Raw genomic sequence first — 23,802 nt, 5'->3', positions numbered from 1 at the left:
CCAACCACTCTGGAATAAAACTAGAAATCAATAATAGAAAAACAAGAAAATCTCAAAACCTTTGGTAATTAACACATTTCTAAACAATCCATGAACTAAATAGGAAGTCTCAAAGGAAACAAAAAAAATCCTAGAATTGAATAAAAATAATACAATACATCAAAACATGTGAGATGCACCTAAACCAATGCTGAGAGAAATTTATAGCATTAAATTTTTCCATCAGAGTAGTTTCAAATCAATAATCTAAACTCCTATCTTAAGAGCTAGAAAAAGGAGAGAAAAACAAACCTAATGCAAGCAGAGGGAAAAAAAAAATAGGAAAAGATGAGTAGAAATCCATGAAATTAACACAGGAAAACAATAGAGAAAGATCAATGAAAAATAAAACAGAAGACTTATTATTCAAAAATATCAATAAAATGGATAAACCTCTAGCAAGACTGACAAAGATAAAAAGAGAAATGACACAAATTACCAATATCAGAAATGAAACTGGGGATATCACTACAGATCCTCATTATTCAAATGATAATAAGGGGATACTATAAACAACTTCACAGTCACAGATTTCACAAATTAGAAATGAATTGATTTTTCTAAAACTTCAAACTACCAAAACTCAGCCCAAATGAAATTGATAAGTCTAATAATAACTAAATAAAACAAATTTCTGGGGCACCAGGGTGACGCAGTCAGTTGACCATCTGACTCTTGGTTTCGGCTCAGGTCGTGATCTCAAGGTTGTGAAATTGAGCCCCCCAAGTCAGTACAGTGTCTGCTTAGGACTCCTTCTCCCTCTGTCCCTCTCCCCCGCCTCAAATAAATAAATAAATCTTAAAAAAAAAATTGCTAATTAAGATGTTCCCCAGAAAGAAATCTCCAGTCCCAGATGGCTTCACTGTTAAATTTTACTAAGTATTTAAGAAAGAATTAAGACCAGCTTTACTCAATATTCCCCAGAAAATAGAAGACAAAGGAACATTTGCCAACTCATTTTATTAAACAAGTATTACCTTGATTCCAAACCAGATACAAAACAAAAAATGATTAAGAAAAAAAAAAAAAAACAGAAAGAAAAACTACCCAAATCTCTCATTCTCTCATGAACTTAGACCCAAAATTCTTAAAATATAAGCAAAGTAAATCCAGCAAAGGACAAAAAGTTTTCTACACCATGACCAAGAACTCCACACTATTCTACAGTGGGATTTTTTTATAAATGCAAAACTGGTTCCTCATTTGAAAATTAATCATTTAATCTATCATATCAATAGGCTAAAGAAGGAAAAGTATATGATTATATTAATTAATACAGAAAAACATTTGATGAAATCCAACATCCAATCAAGACAAAAACTCTCAACAATCTAGGAATAGAAAGGGTCTTCCTCAACTTGATAAAGGGCATCCATAACACACCTATAGGTAACATTTTACTTAATAATCATAGTTGAATATTTTCCCTCTAAGATCAGGAACATTACCATTCTTATTCAAAATAGTACTAGAAGTTCTGGACACAGTTTTAGGTCAAGAAAAAAGATATAAAAAGCATATAGATTGGAAAGGAAGAAATAAAACTGTCCCTATTTATAGATTACATTATTTGTCTATGTAGAAAATCCCAAGAAATCTATCCCCTCCTAAAAAAGGAGAGAGAGAGAGAAATCTGAAACCTCCTAGAACTTAATAATGAACTCACCAAAGGTGCAGAGATCAAAACAAGATCACTTATAAAAAACAATCTCATTTTTATGTACTAAAAATGAACGTGTGGAAAGCAAATTAAAAATACTGTATCATTTTAACCACTCCAAAGAAAATACAATACTTAGGTAAACACTTGAGAACGTATCAGTTGTATATGCTGAAACTTACAAAAAGCTGAAGAAAGAAATCAAAGACCTAAGTAAATGGAAAGATACATTGTGTTCATGGATTGGAAGAATCAACAGAGTTTCAACAGATGTCAATTCTTCCCAAATTCATCTATATAATTAATGCAATTCTTACTCAGCTTTCTGCAAGACTTTTTGTAGACACCGATGAGCTTATTCTAATATTCATATGGAAACACAGAAGCCATAGAATAGCTAAAACAATCTTGACCAAAAAAATGAGATGGGAGAAATTCTATCCATTATTAAGCCTTACTATACAGTTAAAATTATCAAGTGCATAAGGAATTGTAAAGGGATAGACACACTGATCAAAGAGACAGATTAGGGAACCCACATATAGATCCACACAAATACACTCAACTGGTTTTTTGACAAAGGTTCATAAGCAAATCAGTGGAGGAAAGATAGCATTTTCATCAAATTGTGCTAGAGTAACTGGACATCCATAAACAAAAATACAAATCTCCAACTAATCCACATACCTTGGTATGAAAATATGTTCATGGACTTAAATATAAAATGAAAAATCATAACACTTTTGGATAAACTTAAGGATAAAATATTTGGAATCTCGGGCTAGTCAGAGTTCTTAGATTTGACACCAAAATGATGATCTTTAGAAAGAAAAATAGATATACTGGACTTCGATGAAATTAAAAACTTTTGCTCTTTAAAAGACTGTTAAGAAGATGAAAGACAACCTAAAGACTGGGAGAAAATACTTGCAAAGTTCATATCTGATAAAGGACTCACATGTAAAATATATAATGAATTCTCAAAAATTCAACAGTAAAAACAAACAAACAAAAAAACGCAAACCTCTACCCCCCAAATCAATCCAATTTGAAAATAGGCAGAAGACATAAACATGTATTTCACCAAAGAGGATATACATTTGGCAAACGAGCACATAAAAATATCATTTAAATAGACAAATAATCAACATCATTAGCCATTAGGTAAATGCCAATTAAAACCACAGTGAATATCACTGCATGAGAATGGCTAAAGTAAAAAATACTGACAACACCGAATGCTGGTTATGATACGATGACACTGGATTACGCATACATTGCTCATGGGCATGTTGAATAATACAGCCACTCTGGAAAGCAGTTTGGTAGTTTCTCATACTATCACATGGCCTAGCAATTACATTCTTGGGCTTTTATCTCAGAGAAACAGGAACTTTATGTTCACACAAAACTTGCACATAAATACTCACAGAACCTTTGTTCATGATAGCCAGAAACTAGAAAAAACCCACATGGCCATCAAATGTGTAAATGGTTAAACAAAAAGTGTGGTGCATCCATACTATGTAAGACCACTCTGCAACATGAAGGAAGGGACTACTGATATGCAGAACATTTGGGGAATGAATCTCCAGGGAATTGCACTGAGTAAAAAAAATTAATCCAAAAGGTAATATACTGTATAGTTTAATTTATAAAATATTCTTGCAAGGACAAAAATATAGAAATAGACAAAAATACAGAAATGGTTGTCAGGGGTCAGGAACAGGAAGTGTGGCGAGATGATAGTGTGGCTATGAAAGGGAAAAATGAGGGATCCCTGATGATGGAAATGTTCTGCATCTTGGCTATATTAATGTCAATATCATGGCTGTGACATTGTACTCAGTTTATATTGTACTACAGGATGTTATCACTGGAGAAAACTAGGTAAGTGTACAAGAGATATTTCTGTATTAGTCCTTACAAGTTCATGTGAGTCTTCAATAATCTCTCCAAATAAAAAGTTTAAAAAAAAAAATACCCTGTGAGAGACATAAGTCAAGTACTATTTTTCCTGTTATATTCTTGAGGAAAACAAATTCAGAGAGTTAGATTACTTTTCTAATATATATATCAGAGTCAGGACTAACACACGGGCTTTCTTAGATGTAGTCCAGCATTCTTTTCTCTCAACCAGTACATGCCTATGCTGATTGCCTAGGGTGTTAAGCCTAAAATGAAGGCCCAATATATGTGCTGCCTAGACAAATGGGGGAAACTGGGAAGATCTCAAATGGCCTAACACAATCTGCCTCCCCATTCTGCTCCTCTGGATAAGGTCCCTTAGCCAACAACGCTCTTTATCAAATTAACCAGGTGCAGTTCCTGCTTAATCTGCCTAGTGGGTTCCCTGCCAGCCTGCAGAACTGTTCTAACAAGGCTAATAACAAACCCCATGGGAACAGGGCAGCACTTCACCCTTTGATACAACAGATCCTGCTTCCCACAGTCCCTGGTGGTTCACTCTGTCCTGGAATACAACTCCTGTGTGGCCCTATGTGGCCCAACATGCCCCTCCTCAAACATTTACTACAAACTAAGTAGAGCAAATTACTATGGTGAGATGTAATCTCCTTTATGGATTTCCTAAAGATTTTTGCTGTAATGCAACCATCTATATAGATGGAAAAGGTTTTAAGTATTAAATTCTTTATAGCCTTCACATGTATGAGTCCTCTAGAAGATACATACTTATCTTATACAGTATACTATCTTATATTATATTATCAATTATATTTATACATTATATTATCAATCATTTCATGAATCACAGAAAGATAGCTCTGGATAATTCCTATTGGGGAGTGAGCAGAAATACTTAAACAATCTAGAACAACACAATACATAGACTTTTGAGGTATCTAGGACTGCAACTGTTTCTATGAAGATGATAATATTACAATGATAAGCAATTCATTTATAATTTATAATAGTGTCTCAATAAACATATTTATAGCACAGTCTTTTTATAATCTGTTTTATAACATAAAACATGACCAGATATTAATGTCTTAGGGAAAGTATTAATACTAGATGATTTATATACAAACAGTGGAAGTGCTACAGAAAATATATATAGATCACTAAACTAACTCATAGTGACAGCTGTATTCAATTCATATGGTATATAGAATTTCCAAATAATAACGAGTTTAACTCAACAGATTAAAAAGAATTCTGTTGTCCTTGGTGAAATAAAGTTGGAGTAATTTCACCATTTAATGCAAATATAGGATGTGATAAGCAAATGATAAGTAGAACAATTTTCACTTGTGCAACAGTAAACACATACTGATTTCAAGGAAAATAAAATGCATACATGTGAAAATGACTAAATTACTTGCATGTAAAGTTCTAGGTATTTTATTTTATTTTATTTATTTTATTTTTATTTTTTTTAAAGATTATTTATTTGACAGAGACACAGCGAGAGCAGGAACACAAGCAGGGGGAGTGGGAGAGGGAGAAGCAGGCTTCCCGCGGAGCAGGGAGCCCGATGCGGGGCTCGATCCCAGGACCCTGGGACCATGACCCGAGCGGAAGGCAGACGCTTAACGACTGAGCCACCCAGGCGCCCCAAGTTCTAGGTATTTTAAATAACTAGAAGTATTCAAAAATATTTTTAATAAATTTAGCATTTAACATTACGGACATTTTTCTCTGAGGAAATGTTTAATGAAAACTACACGGAGATTTACTGAAGAAAATCCCTCCAATTTTGTGTTTATGATATTCTGAAAACTGAAATTGATAAATACCACTTTTTGGGGGGTGCCTGGGTGGCTAAGTTGGTTAAGCAACTGCCTTCAGCTCAGGTCATGATCCTGGAGTCCCAGGGTCGAGTCCCACATCGGGCTCCCTGCTCAGTGGGGAGTCTGCTTCTCCCTCTGACCCTCTCCCCTCTCATGCTCTCTCTCACTCTCTCTCTCTCTCAAATAAATAAATAAAATCTTAAAAAAAAAGTATCACTTCTTTTGTCCTTACCTTCAGGCAGGATTTTGTGTTATTACCCTTCCTCTTACTTGACTTCTTTTTCTCTTGTAAAAAACCATTGTAGTGAAGAGCTGCCAAGAGATATTTATAGGCATTTAGAGGTCTTTTAGTTTAATGATAAATGTTTCATGACATAAAATAATAAATAAATGAGTTTGGATAGCTATCCACTTTGATAACATTCCACTGTAAGAAATACTGTTGGTCTCTCACTGTCATCATTCTCACATTTCTTTGTACAATTTAACACCAGACAGCCCTCTACATTCAGCTACTCAAGACTAGTTTCTAGGAGAAACAAAGTGAAAAACACCAGCAGAAACTAACTTGGAGGGTTTTATGAATATTTAGAAGCTTTAATGATTCATGTTTGAGAAAAATGAAAATTATCAGTCACAAAACATTCTGGTGGTGTGAAATCTGAAAAATATACAAATCTTCATTTTTTTAAACAATATTTTATTTATTTGTCAGAGAGAGAGAGAGCACAAGCAGGGGGAGCAGCAGGCTGAGGTCAGGCTTCCCGCTGAGCAAGGAGCCCAATTCAGGACTTGGTCCCAAGACCCTGGGATCATGATCTAAGCCGAAGGCAGACGCTTAACCAACTGAGCCACTCAGGCATCCCTGAAAAACATACAAATCTTTAAACATGTTTCTAAGATTCAAACATTTCAGAGCACATGTACTCTAGCTGTTATCTTAAATCCTGAAAACATCTGTTCTGAAATGTTTAAGATAGCTCTGAACTATTCTGCACTTGGTTGACCAACTCATCTAATTGATACGATATTTCTCAAATTAAGGTGGATTAGAGAGTGAATTCTGTAGACCCCTGAGGTCTTCACAAAAGGTATCAAGGACATTTATTTGTTATATTTGTGGCCAGGAAGTGAGTTTTACAGTTCAGTGGCTATGCGGTTATTTGTACACAAACACTGGAATGACTATACATGGAATTATATTTCTAGGCATTCAGATTCTGACATTTTTTTACTGGGGAGAATTTAGAGAAAAAAATAATAAAGTGATAAAATGTTCTTAGTTGGTATATTGCTTCAATTGTTAAATGTCCAGGAAATCATACCTTAAAATTGCCTAGCAAATGAAAAAATATGCTTAATGTATTTATACAAATAATAAAAAGAAATAAAATAACATAAAATTACAATTCATACTTTGACCCAAGAATCTTTATAAATGACTTCATGTCAATTTGGCACCTTCCTTTTTTGATAGTGAGTTCCTTTTAAAATATCAATTTTTTTTGCATTATGAATATTATGGCATTAATATTGGGTAAATTCAATGGTGTTTTATATTAAAAATACAAAATCTATATAACCCTTAATCTTAATCCTTCAGGTGGATTTAAAACAAAAAAAATGATAAAGTAAAATGTAAATTTATGGGATTAGCAGAAGTTTGTGTCTTGGTTTGTGTGTTGGTTTTTCAAAACCTAATTGCCCATGTAGCTGAGTTGACCCAAAAGATTATATGCCTCCATATCTGGTTGGCCTTTCTTTCATGGTAATGTGATTCGTTGCTGGTCCATAATGTCCCAGAATAAATACCACATTTTCCAACCCTCCTTGAAGGCAGCAATGACCATGAGACCAAGAAAACTTCTGGCAATCTTTCTTATAAGAATTTGTCAGAGCCCTTTGCCCTTCCTTTATCTGCCCTCCATCCTGCTGCTTAGAAAGTAGATGGGTGGTTACTGAAACTCCATCTTGAACCTTAAAGATGGAAGGCAAATCCTAAGAATAATCTCGTGTAAAAGAGGTGGAAGCTTAGATTCCACACAACATGCAAACAGTCAAGGATTCTCTATATCTGACTTACACACAAGAGAAATCTATTACTATTTTGCTTAAATCGTTACTTTCGAGAACTCTTCTTACTAGAGAAATCTAGTCCTAACTAATTAGGCCCTTGGTGATATTATTTGCTTATAGAAAGAATTTAATCTTAGATCGATAGAATGTAAATTCTAGGTATATAATTTTGCCTTTGTAGCTCGTATTTGTTTTGGTGGAATATATTCATTCTATCATGTATATAGCTTTTATAATTCTATATGTTAGTTATTAAGAAGGAAGATTGTTCCTTAGCTGATCAATGTGTTTATATTGTGCTTAATATGTTTCCCTTATGGCTTTTTCTCACTTTATAAATATTTTATCTAAGGAATTCTTTATTCAGGGTTCTTGTGGTCAGTGTTATTAAGTAAGAACTTTACAAGTCTAGTAATGGAATCAAATTTTGTTTAATCCCTACTCAGTCCTATTTTGACATTCCATTGGGTAATGCTCTATAGTTAACCCCTGTTTCTTAAAATTGTCAGTTTTTTCAGAGTTATTACAACAAGAAGTCATAGCATAAATAACTAAATAGATGAGTAAGATTTATTTTAATGCATATTGTCCACAGTACCCTGTAAATATGCTCAATAGTTTTCTAAAACTTTTATTTTAAAAGTAACAAAATGTAAAATCTTTTAAATAAATAAATAAATAAAAGTAACAAGATATAAGATTGAATAGTAGTAGTTCAAGTACATTGTCTTTGCATGCAAACATGGTATATTAAAAAAATATCTGCATGGCTTTAAGATTTAAATTGATCTAATGGTTCCAAATATATGAATTCTAGGAGTTACATATGAGGACATTTTCCCCACAGCTTTTTAACTATGTTTGTCATGATAAGCAAACTTATATATGCACTCAACGTTAAAAAGATTTAGAGTTATTGGAGTTCTGTAAGAAATCCTTCACTCTCCCCTCACCTCTTGCTAATTTCCAAAGATAGCCACTTCCAACTGGTTTAGCTGTTTTTGTTTTGTTTTGTTTAATTTTCCTTCATTCTTCTAAATAACAAGTGTGTGTTTCTATGTGTTGATTGTTCAGCAGGAGGCACTATCTATTCACCTTCCCAAGTGAAAGCTCAGAGCTACCACTCAAAGTACCTGATTCTTACAATCCTATACGTATGTACCATGACTTAATTTTTTATTAAATCAATATTCAGATCCATATGTATATAGCATCTTCAATAACACCCTGAAGTTTGTGATTATTTCTGCTTTCTTGCACAATATTTTTCTTCTCTTTGATGTTAATAATGGTCTCATAATTTTTTTCCTTAGTTTTCTATGTACTTATCACTAATTCAACACCAAACTCACAGCTGACTTTGTAAATCTTCCCTCAGTATGTTCACAAATATCAAGTATTCTATCAATTTCATTTTCTTGATGCAGTGTCTCCTAGACCTGCTCCAGTCTGCACCTTTTTTTAACCTGGTATACCATTGTCTTCCTGGAATCTCCTTTCACTAACTCTACTGAGCAGGCACACCATTAACACTTAAGAACAGGGCAAGAGTGCAAATAGAGGCACCCTGGTCTGTATCTGTATTTCTCTTCCCAGCCTGGCTCCAAGGAACAGACTCAAAGAAGGAGCAAAGAGGCCATCCACACCCTGAGTGTGAATGAAGCACCATTTTAGGCAGGGGGTTTCTTCAAGTGGCTTACCTCAAACATAATGGCTACAGTGATTCCTTTCTTGGAGCCAAGTAGAGGACGATGCTGTGTGTTTCATGTCAGTAGATTAGAATTTACTTCACTGAAGTCTACTTTCAACTGTATCTGGTGTCCTAAGACTTAAAGATTCTTTTTTCCCCCCTTTCCAGTTTTCTGGGGGGGGGGGATTAGAAAAAAGCAGGCATCTATTTCTCAGAATGGTAGAAAGGATCTAAGGGTCTGCTTCTTAAACAGATGTTTATCTAGTTCTGTTTTTAGATTTATCTTAAACCCTATTGTCAGAGGTACTAAGTACCAACCATTCCATAGCCTTTTCGGGTTTATGGTGTAAATTTCTCTGAGTCTTACATTTCCATTACTGTCTTGGGGCAATAATGTAATACAAATATCTTACACCACTTTCTCTGAGCTCCAACTAAGATGATTTTCTCCTAGTTCCTTAAATAGTTTCTAAAGATGTTCTTTTCCACAAACATTTATCTGTTTAGATCATTGCCACCTCCCTCTACTGCACTGTTATAAGGATACTAGTCATTGGACTGGGGCACACCAGGATAATCCATGATGATCTCCTCATCTCGAGATCCATAACTTAGTTATACCTGCAAAGATTCTTTTTCTAAATAAAATAATATTCACAGATTCTGAGGATTAAAAATTGGACAAGGTGTTGAGACTACCATTCAACCCACTAGAGTTTAATTTAATTTAATTTAATTTTTTTATTATGTTATGTTAATCACCATACATTACATCATTAGTTTTTGATGTAGTGTTCCATGATTAATTGTTTAGCACCCAGTGCTCCATTCAGTATGTGCCCTCTTTGATACCCCTCACCAGGCTAACCCATCCCCCCCTCCTCCCCTCTAGAACCCTTAGTTTATTCTTCAGAGTCCATAGTCTCTCATGGTTTGTCTCCCCCTCTGATTCCCCCCCTTCAAATGTGTGGTACTGACACATTTTTGAGGGGCATTTCAAGTTTCTCCCAAGTGTCAGCAAATTTTTAGTTATATTTTTATTTTGAAAATATTAAAAATAAAGAAATCAGTAGTAATCTTCAGTTTTTTGCCACATGGGCTTCTTCATAGAACAACTCACATGACAGGAAGTTTTCTTTAAAGCAAGAAAGATAATGAGAGTGTCCAAGACAACCTGGGCAGAATCAAGGAGACAATTTAGGAGATAATTGTAATAATCAGGCCAGAGATGTTTATTTGTACCAGGGGACAGTGGTGGAGATGGTGAGACATGTTGAGCTCTAGAAAACAATTTGAAAAGTGTGTCAACGCAATTTCTTAATGGAAAGTACAAGAACAGAATATTATGAAAGCAGAAATGCAATGTCTTTCTCCTAAAATAATGGTACTTTGTGAGCCAGAACAATTACTCTTTTCTCCACCACTGTATTTCCAGTACCTGTAAAGTGCTCAATAATCTGAATAAATGAGTGAATCAATGGATAATTTGATCAGTTTAACAAAATTAAATAGTTGCGGATTCACATCAAATGAAAGCCAACCTACATATTCTATAACGGTACAAAGACTAAAATAGATCAGGTAAATTACAGCATCTGGTGTCAAGGACTTTAATATAATGTCAGAAATTTTTCAGAAATAACTTCCCTGATGGAGTAGTGTAATGATGGGAACAGGTGATGTGAATATATATAGCATGTATATGAAGGTTAAAGTGAACAACAATGATAAAAATAAATTTGAGGAGAGTTCTTCAGAATAACTGTGATTCAACATGCCCTACTTAAATAATTAAAACTCATAAATAGGGTTTGTTATTCAGACCTGGATTATGCAACTAATCCAACATTTTGTTTTTACTTTTTTTCCAACATTCTAAATTTAAATTAGGAAATTTACAAATCTACAAAACAGTGCTGTAAGGAAAGATTTGTTTTTTTCCACATGTAGATTGGTAAATTACCACACTAATTTGAGTTATTATAATTTTTGATGAAACAAATGCCAGCTTTTTGTTATAGGTAATGTGATGGTTAGTTTTCTGTGCCAACTTGGCTAGGTTATACTATCTAGTTATTTAATCAGACATTAATCTAGGTATTGCTGTAGAAATATTTTGTAGATGTGGTTAACATCCGTATCTTTGAGTAAAAGGATTTACCCTTGATAATGTGAATGAACCTCATCTAATCAGTTGAAGACCTAAGAACAAAAACTAAGTTTTCCTGGGGAAAAAGAAATTCTGCCTCAAGACTGCAGGATTAACTCTCAACTGAGTTTTCAGTCTGTCAGCTGGCCCTACAGATTCTGGACTTGCCAGGCCCCATAATCATGTGAGCCAATTCCTTAAATTAATATAAATCTATGTGTATGTAGATGTGGATATAGACAGATCATATATATTTATATCTATGTATCTCCTAAGGTGTTTTCTCTACAATTTAAAAAAATTGTTTTTATTAGCAGTGATTATGAAAAAATAAATGTTGAGGGTATTTGTCAGTAGCCTACAATGAGATAGTAATAACAGGACAGTTAAATTCAAACTTATGATAAAAGTGAGAAAGCCAAGGAAAATCATTAGCAAATTCTTGATGAGACGGTGCCAAGCTCAGGCTCTAGAATCAGTCTGTGTTCAAATTCTGGTCTTGCCAATTATAGGGGCTCTTGGGAATGCTTGACTTCTCAGAATTCCAGTTTCCCATCTGCATAATGACATTATTAATGATTCCTACCTCATGAGTGTTACAAAGATTTAATGAGGTCCTAGATGTAAAATGTTAGCACAATATCTTTAACACAGAAAATGCATAAAAATTTAGTGGCAATTATTATTTCTCAAAAGTTATAGAATGGGGAATTATGCCAATTATAGATACAAGGAGAAATAAAAAGATAAAAAAATCTGGTTAACATATCTTATTGATACCCGAAGGGGGGAAATAAATGCCAGAAATTTGCACAAAACTATTCTAATTGCTAGGAGGGGGGAAAAGAAAAACAAAACCCTATCTTTTTAAATTAAAAAAAAAAAATTCCTCAAATGAGGAAAACATCAGAATCCAGATTGTCTGGCAACTCAGGTGCAAAGCAGAAACTGAAGAAGAAAAAATGAATTTAAGAAATACTCTATAAAGACCTCTGAAGGCAAAACCAAAAAAAAAAAAGGGTCAGATAAAGTAGCAGAGGAACCCTGGCTTTCAGGTTAACTTGTACTGAAAGTATGCAGGGGTTTTTTTTGAGGGAGCAGCAATCTTGCCAATAAAATAAAATTAATCTCTTATTTTCTCTTTAATGGAGCCATTTACTCTTCTGGTACAGGATGCCATTCCTTTTTGGCAGCTTTGCGAACAAATGGTGGGGCTAAGCAGAGTTAAGGCAGTCAAGAGTGTGAGGTGGATAGGGGAATGGTCTGGTCTTGTATGGAACAAAAATGTATTAATTGAGATAATGTGAGAGAGGGAGCTGCAGGTAAGTAAATTCTTCATGATTGGTATGGCTCCTGCCTATGGAACCCTGGGGGAAGAGGTGGTAAACATTGTTTTTTGTTTTTTTTTTAATTTAATTTAATTTAATTACGTTATGTTAAGTCACCATACAGTACATCATTAGTTTTTGATGGAGTGTTCCGTGATTCATTGTTTGACTTTGCCACCCCTTCCCAGCCAACATCATTTGAGGCTATTGCTTCCACAGCCATTGGAGTTGATATACAGTGGAGTAATATCTAGATTTGGGTATGCTAATAACTTTCACCAATTATAGTAATTTTCAAGGAATTACAGATTCAGTTTTTGAGAATTACAGTTAAAGATTGCAAAGGGTTTTCCCTAATGTAATTTGAATGTAAAATAATGCCTTCTTTTATTTTTCTTTTAAATCTCCTCAATTTTCCTGTGGTACACGTAAACTTCCTGGTATAATTATCTTAAATATCTTTTTATCTGTTCATTTTTACATATTCATATCTATAATGAAATAGCAAACTGTTTTATCATTGTGGAGTCTTTTTCTATGCTGATTTTGCTAATAAAAACGGTCATCAAATGATTATATGAATCAATTTTAAATCATTTCTTAGTTGGAATTTTTGTTTGTTTCATTTGTTTTTTGTTTTTATGGTTGCTCACACCCACCCCCAAAGCCCTTTAACCCTGGCAGGTGTTACTAAAGAAAAAAACAAAAGTAACAACTAGAAGTTGGGCACACACAAAAAGGCATATTACAGTAGAGCTTCATGAGTCCATTAGAAAAAAACATTTTGCCTACCCCTTTACAAAGTGTCTGCTCAGATGTGGAGAAAACCTTTAAACACTAGGGATAATTTTAACCTGCTCAGGTTCCAACACCCTTACCAAGCTGCTGCCACTTCCCACCACACAGTCTCTCTCCTCACCACCTTTGATTCCAATGCCCATGATGGATGCTGTCACCACTTCTTTTTGCAGATACCTACTTTGCTTATCTGTCCCTAACATCTTTTGCTGTGAATTATTTCAAAGCAAAGAAATAACCAGTAAGAGAATCCTACTCACTGTCTCACTTTAAGGATTATCTGAGTATAGCATAGTCAAGTGTCACTTGAATTCCAGCACAATCTCAAATCTTCATTCTAGAAAGACAGAGGACTTTACAGAAAACCACCAAGCAAAACAAAACACACTCTGAAGGGCTATTTCACTAAACTTAGTCTGGAGACAAACCGCACTGGTTGAATCCCTCTCAAAACTGCAATATAAGCAACAGAGATTTGTTTCCTCACCACAACAAACATACCATTGATCCCAGGCCAAAAGCATCTCAATTTTATTTATTTTTTTTCTTTTCTTTTCCACAGTGGTCAGAGAAGACATTACATATTAATAGTTTTTAGTATAAACCAGTCTATAAATATTTACATTTTGAAAAACAATGTGGGGATCTGTCTCACAATCTTGGACACCGTCTACACTCATCAGAATTTCCTTGGTTATTTCTCTGCTAATGGGTTTCTATCACTCAACTACTGCTGTGACTATGTTGTATAACAGACAATCCCAAAATTCCAATGGCTTTTAAAAAGTAGCCCTTAACTTTTCTTGTACACAGGTCTGTGAGTTAGCATGACCAGCTCTGTATAAGGTAGCAGGTCTGTTTATGACAATCCCATGTGTTGCACATTCTGGGAAAAGTAGCTACATGAAGCAAGCTTTTACCATGATGAATGGCAGGAACATTGAGGCCTCTTCTAACATCCTGCTGTCAAATGGGGTAGGAGGGAGTATAAATTCTACCCACAGAGCACCATAGTAAAAAATGGAGAGTGATGAAAGAATTGTGAGAAAAAACAAATGCAATCTATTTCAGGTTTAGTCTTCAAGTTGCACCGAGCTATTACATGTTGACAAACTTTTAAATTACTCAATAAAGAAATGCTTTCTCCTAGGCTTTACACACAGCATAATCTCTTGGTAGAAAAACATTTCCATTCTAGAGGAAATACTTAAACTTTAATATGACAACTATGACTTTTAATAAAAGCAGTGTTCTACTTTAATGCACTCTAAATTTTACATCAAGAGGTCTGAATGCCTCCTTGAGCTACCAACCAATAATGTCTAGTATTACATTTTCATCTATGTTTATATGAAAATACACTCAACAAACATTACAAACTAAAGAAAGGAAGACTCCTCAAATTTCAATAATCTCCTTGATATTTTGCTAAAAGTAAAAATGTTATATACTGAGAGTGTAGGGATAGTAATGGTTTTGTTTAGTGATGATGTCATAATGTTCAGCTCTTTGAGGAAAGTGGCTCACTAGCTGTGGAGTTTTAGGTGCACAAACAATAATCTATTACATAAAATCTAAACATGTCATTCTAGTAAGCTGTTGATAAATTCATTACAACTTCAATTACAGTATTTTTGTGTAGGGGCCAGGAAATTTCAAGGGGGAGAAATAAAGGCTAAATCCCAAGTTTTGAGGAGTGTGAGATGGCCAAGGAATTCAACCTGTAAAGAGCAGCAAATTGCATGAGATTAAATATAAGAACAGTGGTTAATGAATGGTGAAAAAGAAAATATTTGCAGAGATACTGTATAAAAATGTTGTTACTATTATTATTTTATTATTGTTATCTATATCATCTAATCACTAGACTTTAATTATATAAGCATCCTCTTTTAGGTTCCTGCAACCAACTCTAATGTGCGGGAGGGAAAGGGCGTTTCTCCATACCAGCAAGCAATTTTCAGATACCAGCAGGGTGTGCACAAGAATTCAAACTCAATTCTTTTTTTTTTTTTTTAAAGATTTTATTTATTTATTTGACAGAGAAACAGCAAGAGAGGGAACACAAGCAGGGGGAGTGGGAGTGGAAGAAGCAGGCTTCCCCCTGTGCAGGGAGCCCGATGCGGGGCTCGATCCCAGGATCCTGGGATCATGACCTGAGCCGAAGGCAGACGCTTAACAACTGAGCCACCCAGGCGCCCCATGAATTCAAACTCAATTCTGATGTCTATCTAACTGAAGAGAGTATCAGATTCCAGAAGTTAAGGGTTCATTCCTACAATACTGTTCAGCCCTCCCCTCACCACCAATCCCCTCTCTCACCTGCAGGTGCCAGCCACTAGCTCAGGTTGCTATTTGTGCTTCCAACTGACTGGCTACAGTTTCAAGATTCCCATGATTTCCTCCTTGGGTTTGATTAATCTGCTAGAGCAGTTCATAAAACTCAGAAAACTAGATTAACTCTTTGTTGAAAAAGGATACAACTAAGAAACAGCCGGACAAAAGGGCATTGGGCAAGGAATGTGGGAAAGGGCACAGAGCTTCCATTCCCTCTCTAGGTGTACCATTCTCCCCAGATACCCACATGTTCACCAACTTGGAAGCTCTCTGAACCCTTTTGGGTTTCATAAAGGCTTCATTACATTGGCATGATGATGAAATCATTGGCCATTGGTGTTTGAACTCACTCTCCAGATCCTCTCCCTTTCCTGGGGGTGAGGGGATGGGACTGAAAGTCTCCACCCTATAATTACGTGGTTGGTTCTCCTGGCAATCAGCCCTCATCCTTAACGGGGGTCCAAAAGTCACTTGTTTAACATAACTAACAATATCTTCGTTGTTCTCATCACTTAGGAAATTCCAAGGGTTTTAGGAGCTCTGCTAGAAAAGGGATGAAGACCAAATATGTATTTCTTATTATATATCACAATATTACACACATCCTATATCTATTTATGCTTTCATCTTTATCATTAGTTTCTGTTTTGAATTGAGAGATAAATGTTTATCCTAAATTTTTATCTTTATTTCCTGGAGATGAGTTGTTGGACCTGGGATGGTAAACACATCATAGAAATAGTTCAGATAAAGAAATTTGGAAACTAGCTTATTCCTTACAACAGGGTCCAACAAGAAAGAAAATTTGCAGGATTACATTCCAAATCAAGAGTCACTCGCTCTACTGACTGAGCCAGCCAGACACCTCCTTGCAGGAATACATTTCAAATGAAAAGATTTTAAGGAAGAAAAGACTTATAGGTATATGGTGGGCAGCATAAAGGGAACAAAAGTGTAAAGTCAGGCAACCAGTGGCTAGCAAGAGCAGCAAGACTTTGTGACTGTTAGGACTGACAGGGCAAAGGGAGGAAACAGTGCTGCTGGTGCCCAGTGAGAAGTGGGATTGATCAGCCAGGTGAGATGTGGTCCTGTAGAATAACAAATACTGCAAGAAACAGACTGCTGAAAGAAATAGAGGGCAGAAAAAAAGCCATTTGACCTGTCTTATGTCCCAAACTCCAATCTCCTGTTGTTATTTTTTTTCCATTGGTTAAAACTAACTGGAGGCCAGTTAGCATGAAAGCCTTGGTGTGAGAGTATACAAAGATCAAACTCCCAGGGCACAAATTAAGGCAGAAAAGGATGAAGAATGGATCTGGAGGGGAAAAAAAAAAACAGCATACGCCTTCTTCTTCAAGAGTGATTACTAGAGTAGAGAGATAATAATGATTAAGGTCAGTGGTGACAATACAGTGAGCATACAGACACACAAACCAAATCGACAATGACCAGCATGCAAGAGCAAGGTGTAAAGCAAGGAAAGCACAACTATTGATTATCTATCAAGGAAAACATGTGTGACATCTTAGGATACTATCAAAGAAGAGAGGAAAGCAAGTTGTAGTAATTCAACTGGAAGAACTCACATACAAAGAATAAATCTGCCATCTCAGGGGTGAAACCTGGGGAACATGACACAATCTTTAAAAATATAAATTAAGTCTACCTTAATTCATGGGAAATGCTATAGTTGAATATACTAATATTTTTATTAAGGGCCACAATTTCTTTTATGAAAAAAAATCTCTTAAGGCTTTTCAATCTTATCTAATATCTCTTGTATCATTATAGGTTGTTTTCATCATGAACATTTTCCCAAGCATTTATGAAGAATACTAAGGATATTCTGTATATCAATACCACATATACATGTCTTTGCTCTAGTTTAAACATTTTATATAACAAGTTATTATACATATCTCAGATGTTATTTTCATATTTATAGCAGAGTATGTAGTTATGAGTCACTTTTCATCTTGTTCAACAATTTGAAATTGGAGCTTTCTTTTTCACTTTTGGGAAATTTGCAGCAATAGAGAAAAAATAATATATATGAACCTAAAATATTCTGAATTACTCTTTACCCTGGAGCTCTATTTATTAACACACATTTCTTTTTGGATGTGAAAATATTTTTTGTTAAACTGATGAAGATAAAAGATATCATGCCAATTCCATCTTCTCTTGAAGAATTTGAAACAGTATTCTAAGTTGAGAAGAAGCAGAAATACATTTTTCAAAAGTTCAGTTTAAGGAATAGTAGCTTGAAATCCCCTAAGCTTTCATGTTATCTAGGAGGGGTTGGAGCACTATGGTCTATAATGCCAAATCTTGTCCACTGCCTCTTTTCATAAACAAGTTTCACTGGAACACAACATGTTAAATTATTTACATATTATCTGGTTTTGCTCAGAGAAAAACAGCAGAATTAAGTTGTTGCAACAGAGATCTTATGGCCCACAAAGCCTAAACTATTTACTATCTGGTACAAAAAAAGTTTGTCTGTCCCTAATATGTAATGATTCCTCCAATGATATTAAGAAAGTAATACATGTTTGTCTGGTATAGCAATAATGATATATAATTCTAAGAAAATAGCTACTTGGTTAAAATTATTTTATCGACAGATGGATTTAGTACACAAAAACCTTTCGGGAAAATAAAATACTTCTTATAAAACTGTATTAGGGCACCATATAATAGGCATCTCCATGAATTTTTATTCAACTGAATGCAATTAGGTGCACATTGAAAAGCTTCTCAATAATTATATCTTCAGTATGAATGACATATTAAATGTATTAATTAATATAGCTATAAAATTTGCCTCCATCCAATATATTAAGCCCCTTCTTCATAGGCCCATATTTTTGGAGAATAATATACATTTAGCATTCTATCTCATAAAAAATTCTCTAATTCCATGATTCAATATTAATAAATTTAACTGTCTCTATAAAGCTGTACATCAAATGATTCCTGAGGTATCACAAAGACCACATTACAGGGGAGACTCTTTTAGGTGAAGATTGAAAATCAAACCCATGTTGCAGCTGCCATTTTCTAGCAAAAATTTTAGAAATGATTGAAGTTACTTAAACCAAATAAAGAAATGTATAAACAAAATTCTGAAAATAAAAATAACAGCTTACTATTTACCAGAAATTATGAGGAACCTTTGAAAGTTAGCAAAAAATAGGATGGGATTGATGAAGAAAACTGGAAACCACAATTTATGCAGAAAAATCTACTTGAATGGGTGGGGTCAACACTGAGAGTAATCCTTCCATATAGGTGGTGGTTGGAAAGGCAAGAATGTGCTAGGAGGTAATTGTCTATGTCACTAGGTCGGTGATCCCTGAGCAAGAGACTTCGTCTATATATTTGCTCTACCCACCTGCATCAGGTAGTAACAACAGTGGCGGTTTTCTCTTTAATGTTAGTGACATAAAGATAGTTCTAGGTGGATCAGGAGGAACTGTGGCTTTCATGTTTATAATTCTGGTTGACACTCCTTCTGGCAACACTGGTGTCCTTCAGTTGTCTAATTCTCTGTTTATACAAACGACAGTTCTAGCTTCTGAAGCAAGTCCTGTCCAATCCTATATTTTCATGCAAATTGTCCAGAAAACTGAGCAATGTCTAACAAGTAAACAAGCACAAACGTTTGTACATATATACATGTACACACAGAGTGGATATATGCAGTGGCAATGTAGAGTGGATATATATCACTAGATATTGAGGGGAAACTCTGATACAAAAAAAAAAAAAGGACAATAAATAAGTAGAAATAACTTGAAACAAAATAATAGATATAATTGAGCAAACAAAAGAGGAATAGAGGATTGATAAATTTAATATCCTCAGGGAAATGTATTAAGGTATAGCACACATACAAGGAATTCCAAAGATATCATGGCAATTAAATTTTTGATCATGCAAGTTAGAAAAACAAAACAAAACATTAACAGTAATCATTTGTGTTTATGTGGCTAAAGATGGTATATGTAATATGAGGTATTATCAAAAAGTTATATAGAAGAGCAGGAAATAAGGATTAATTGAAGTGGACTATAGATTTAATGTTTATTCCACCCTTTAAGAGGAATTCCAAAAAGAATGACTGAAGAGAATAAATTGAAAGCAATCTTAAAAGAATTCATAAAATGTTTCTAAAAATAGGGGTAGAAAAAGAACATTCAGATTCAAAAAGCTCAGTGAAGACTGATCCACTGAATAGAATAAATTGATAGTAATAATAATACAATAACAATAGCAACAATTACTATCTAAAAGCATTGTTAAGACTTACTAGGGAAAAAATAAAGATTATCTACTAATCAGTAAGAATCAGATTTATCTCAGATTTCTCATCAGCAAACCAAGTACTTCTACTAGTACTAATACAGCTATTACTGTTAATAATAAAAATAAAGTGGAACAATATTTTTAAATTTCTGAAAAAATCAACATACAGGTAAGATTTCATAGCTAGTGTTATTTTCGTGTATGAGGGGAAAGTAAATAAAGTAAAAGGAATAAAGTAAATACAGTAAAAGGAATAAAGTAAGTAAAGTAAAAGGAATTTGATAATTTACTTCCTCAAATTTTCTATAAAAAATTGTTAGATAATGTATTCCACTAAAGTGGGCGAATAATCCAAGAGAAAATGGTAGGCAACTTGTTTGTATATCAAAAGCAGAAGTTAGCACATATATTTTTAAGTTGAAATAAATATTAGTTATACATTTATTAAAGAAAATATATAACAGTATGGAATGAATTCCAAATAATGTCAACTTAGAAAGTGTTAGGGAAGGGATATCAGAAAAAACTGAAAGTATGCACAGTTATCCATCACTTCTAATTTTCACTCACTTTTATGTTCAAATGTCACCTCTGCAGTGTTTGTCCCTGATTGTTCTATATAAGACAGCATGTTTTATCATCCTATATCCCTTTGCCCTGCTTTTTCTAAAACTATTTCTGAAATAAATACCACTGCCTAAAATTCAATATATATTCATTAAGTAATCTATTATTTCCCTCAACTAAAAAGCAAAACAGCTTCATGAGATGAGAGAATTTTTTTTGTTCACTACTGTATAGTGAACACTGAGAATGATGTTAAACACATGGTAAGTCCTCAATAAATATTTCTTAAGTAAGTGAATAATTAGTTGAGTTGGTAATTTTACATTCATACAATAAATACTATGAAGCCATTAAAAAGAATGAGATAGTCTAACTTTATGAATATGGACTAAGTCCAAAATGATATTCAACGAAAAATCAAGGGGAACTATTTTAAATTGAATGATTCCTTTTATTCATTTCATTTGATGAGCTTAAATAAACCATTTTGCATGTAAACAGAGAGAGAGAATATTAACATCATAAGTATATTAAATAAAAATATAAACCTGGATATATTGAATTTATTTTTTTTATTTTTTTAAGATTTTTTTTTTATTTATTTATTTGAGAGAGAGGATGAGAGGAGAGAGAGAGCACATGAGAGGGGGGAGGGTCAGAGGGAGAAGCAGACTCCCCGCCGAGCTGGGAGCCCGATGCGGGACTCGATCAGGGACTCCAGGATCATGACCTGAGCTGAAGGCAGTCGCTTAACCAACTGAGCCACCCAGGCGCCCGATATATTGAATTTATTAAAAAATGCAGGTAGAGTTTAACATTTAAAAACATATTACGTGCAATGACATCAACTCTGTTAATAGAGGAAAAGAGAAAGACATAACAAAATTATCTCAATAGACCACAAAACATGTAATCAATAAATTACATTCAATAGGTTTTAAAAAGAAATATAGGGGCACCTGGGTAGCTCAGTCAGTTAAGCATTGGACGCTTGATTTCGGCTCAGGTCATGATCTCAGTGTCACGAGATCAAGCTCCGAGTCCACCTTTGTGCCCAGCATGGAGGCTGCTTAGAATTCTTTCTCTCTCTCCCTCTGCCCCTCCCCCTGCTCGTACTCTCACTCTCCCTAAAAATAAAAATAAAATAAAATTTTTGAAAAAAGAAAAAGAAATATAAAACATAATTGAACAATTTCATAATAAGCAAAAAAAAAGAGGACAAACTTTCTTACATGGAGCAAGAGTCTACAACAATGTAATAACAAAGATTATATATTATCGATAAATATAAGAAATACTTCACTAAGGAACAGATCTGATGCTGGCTCTCACCCTGATAATAACTTTGTACCAGACTTTGCAGCCAATGTAATGATAAAGCAAGGGATGGAATTAGTATTGAGAAAAATAAATAAAATACATTATTTTTAGATGATATGATTGTACACCTAACACTTTCAGTTGATCAACTGAGAATCATAAAAAATTAATAGCATCCTTATAATTCTGGCTAACATTTATTGATTGTATTATTTATTTTTTACTATTGAGTACTTTAAATTTGCCAAGTCATACTAGAGGTTCTATACATGTGTTACTTTTTTAATTTTAATTTTTAAGTTTGATAATTTAAAAAAAATGATATCTCTACTTTAAAAATGAGGAAAAATGATACACCAAAAGTTGTAATTATTTTCTCCATGATCATATAGCTAGTGAGTGGTAAAACAGGGGTTCAGTGTGATTCTAAAGCCCATGATTTGAATCACCAAACTTTACTGTATCTTCTAGTTCAGTCATGATCAATTAAGGAATATTTTAATAAAAAGTTCAGTATCAATTGTGACTATAAACTATAAAGTACTTAGGAATAAATCTAAAAAGAATCATTAGGACATTTCAGAAGAAAACACTGAAACTTTACATAAAGACATAATAAAAACATTGATAAATATATAAACTGATGTATAGACAGGAAGAGTCAACAGAATAAAGATGCCAGACTCTCTAATCTATAAATATAATCTAATCCCATTAAAATTCCAATACAATTATTATAAAACTTGTAAAGCCATTTCAATTTTGTCATTCAAAGTTGGCCTGCAAGAATAGCCAAGTTAAATTGGAAAAAAAAAAAAAAGAATAAGAAACAGATCTTACCTAAAAATATCAAATTACAAGTAACTAGTAATAAAATAGTAAAGTAATAAATAATAAGTTGGTAGATTAATGAAACAGAGTCCACAAAAGATTCATGCCTATTTGTAAAAATATGTATAAAAATGACTCCCAATTTGGAAAACATAAATACCATCTAAAATAATGAATCTCAAAATAAAAATATCTAAATTTAACAAAAAAAGAGATAACAATTGTAAAATTACCAAACATTCTGTGTACTTTTCTAGTCTCAGGAGAGAATACAAAAGAATATCTTTAAAACCTTGAGAAGGAAGTCATTTTTTTAAAAGATTTAATTATTTTGAGAGAGTGGGGGAGGGGCAGAGGGAGAGAGAGAATCTCAAGCAGACTGCTGCTGAGTGCAAAGCCCGACATGGGGCTAAATCCCACAACCCCAAGACCACAACCTGAGCCAAAACCAAGACTGGGATGATTAACTGACTGTGCCACCCAGGTGCCCTGAGAAGGAAATCATTTTTAAATAAGAGAAAAGTCACAGAGGAAAATATAAATAAGATTTCTACCATAACCAAAGCACCATTATTAAAGTTAATTTGCAGCATAACATACGAAGGAATTAATACCTATAAAAATTAATAATTTTTACAAATCAACAGCAAAAAATGAAAATAGAAGATACAAATGACAAACATATAAAAAGACAAACAATATCACTAGTGTCAGAAAAATCCATATTAAAGACAAAATATTATTTTTAAATTGAAGTATAGTTGACATATATTAGTTTAAGGTGTACAACGATTTTATACATTACAAAATACCAGAATAAATGTAGTTACCTTCTGTTACATACAAAATTATTACATTATTATTGACTATTTTCCTATGCTATAATTTTCATCCCCGTAACTTATTTATTTTATAACTGGAATTTTGTGCCTCTTAATCCC

This window comes from Leptonychotes weddellii, chromosome 8 (assembly GCF_054177405.1).
Source record: "Leptonychotes weddellii isolate Sample4059 chromosome 8, ASM5417740v2, whole genome shotgun sequence".
NCBI lineage: Eukaryota > Metazoa > Chordata > Mammalia > Carnivora > Phocidae > Leptonychotes > Leptonychotes weddellii.
Note: the sequence above shows the minus strand (reverse complement) of the source record.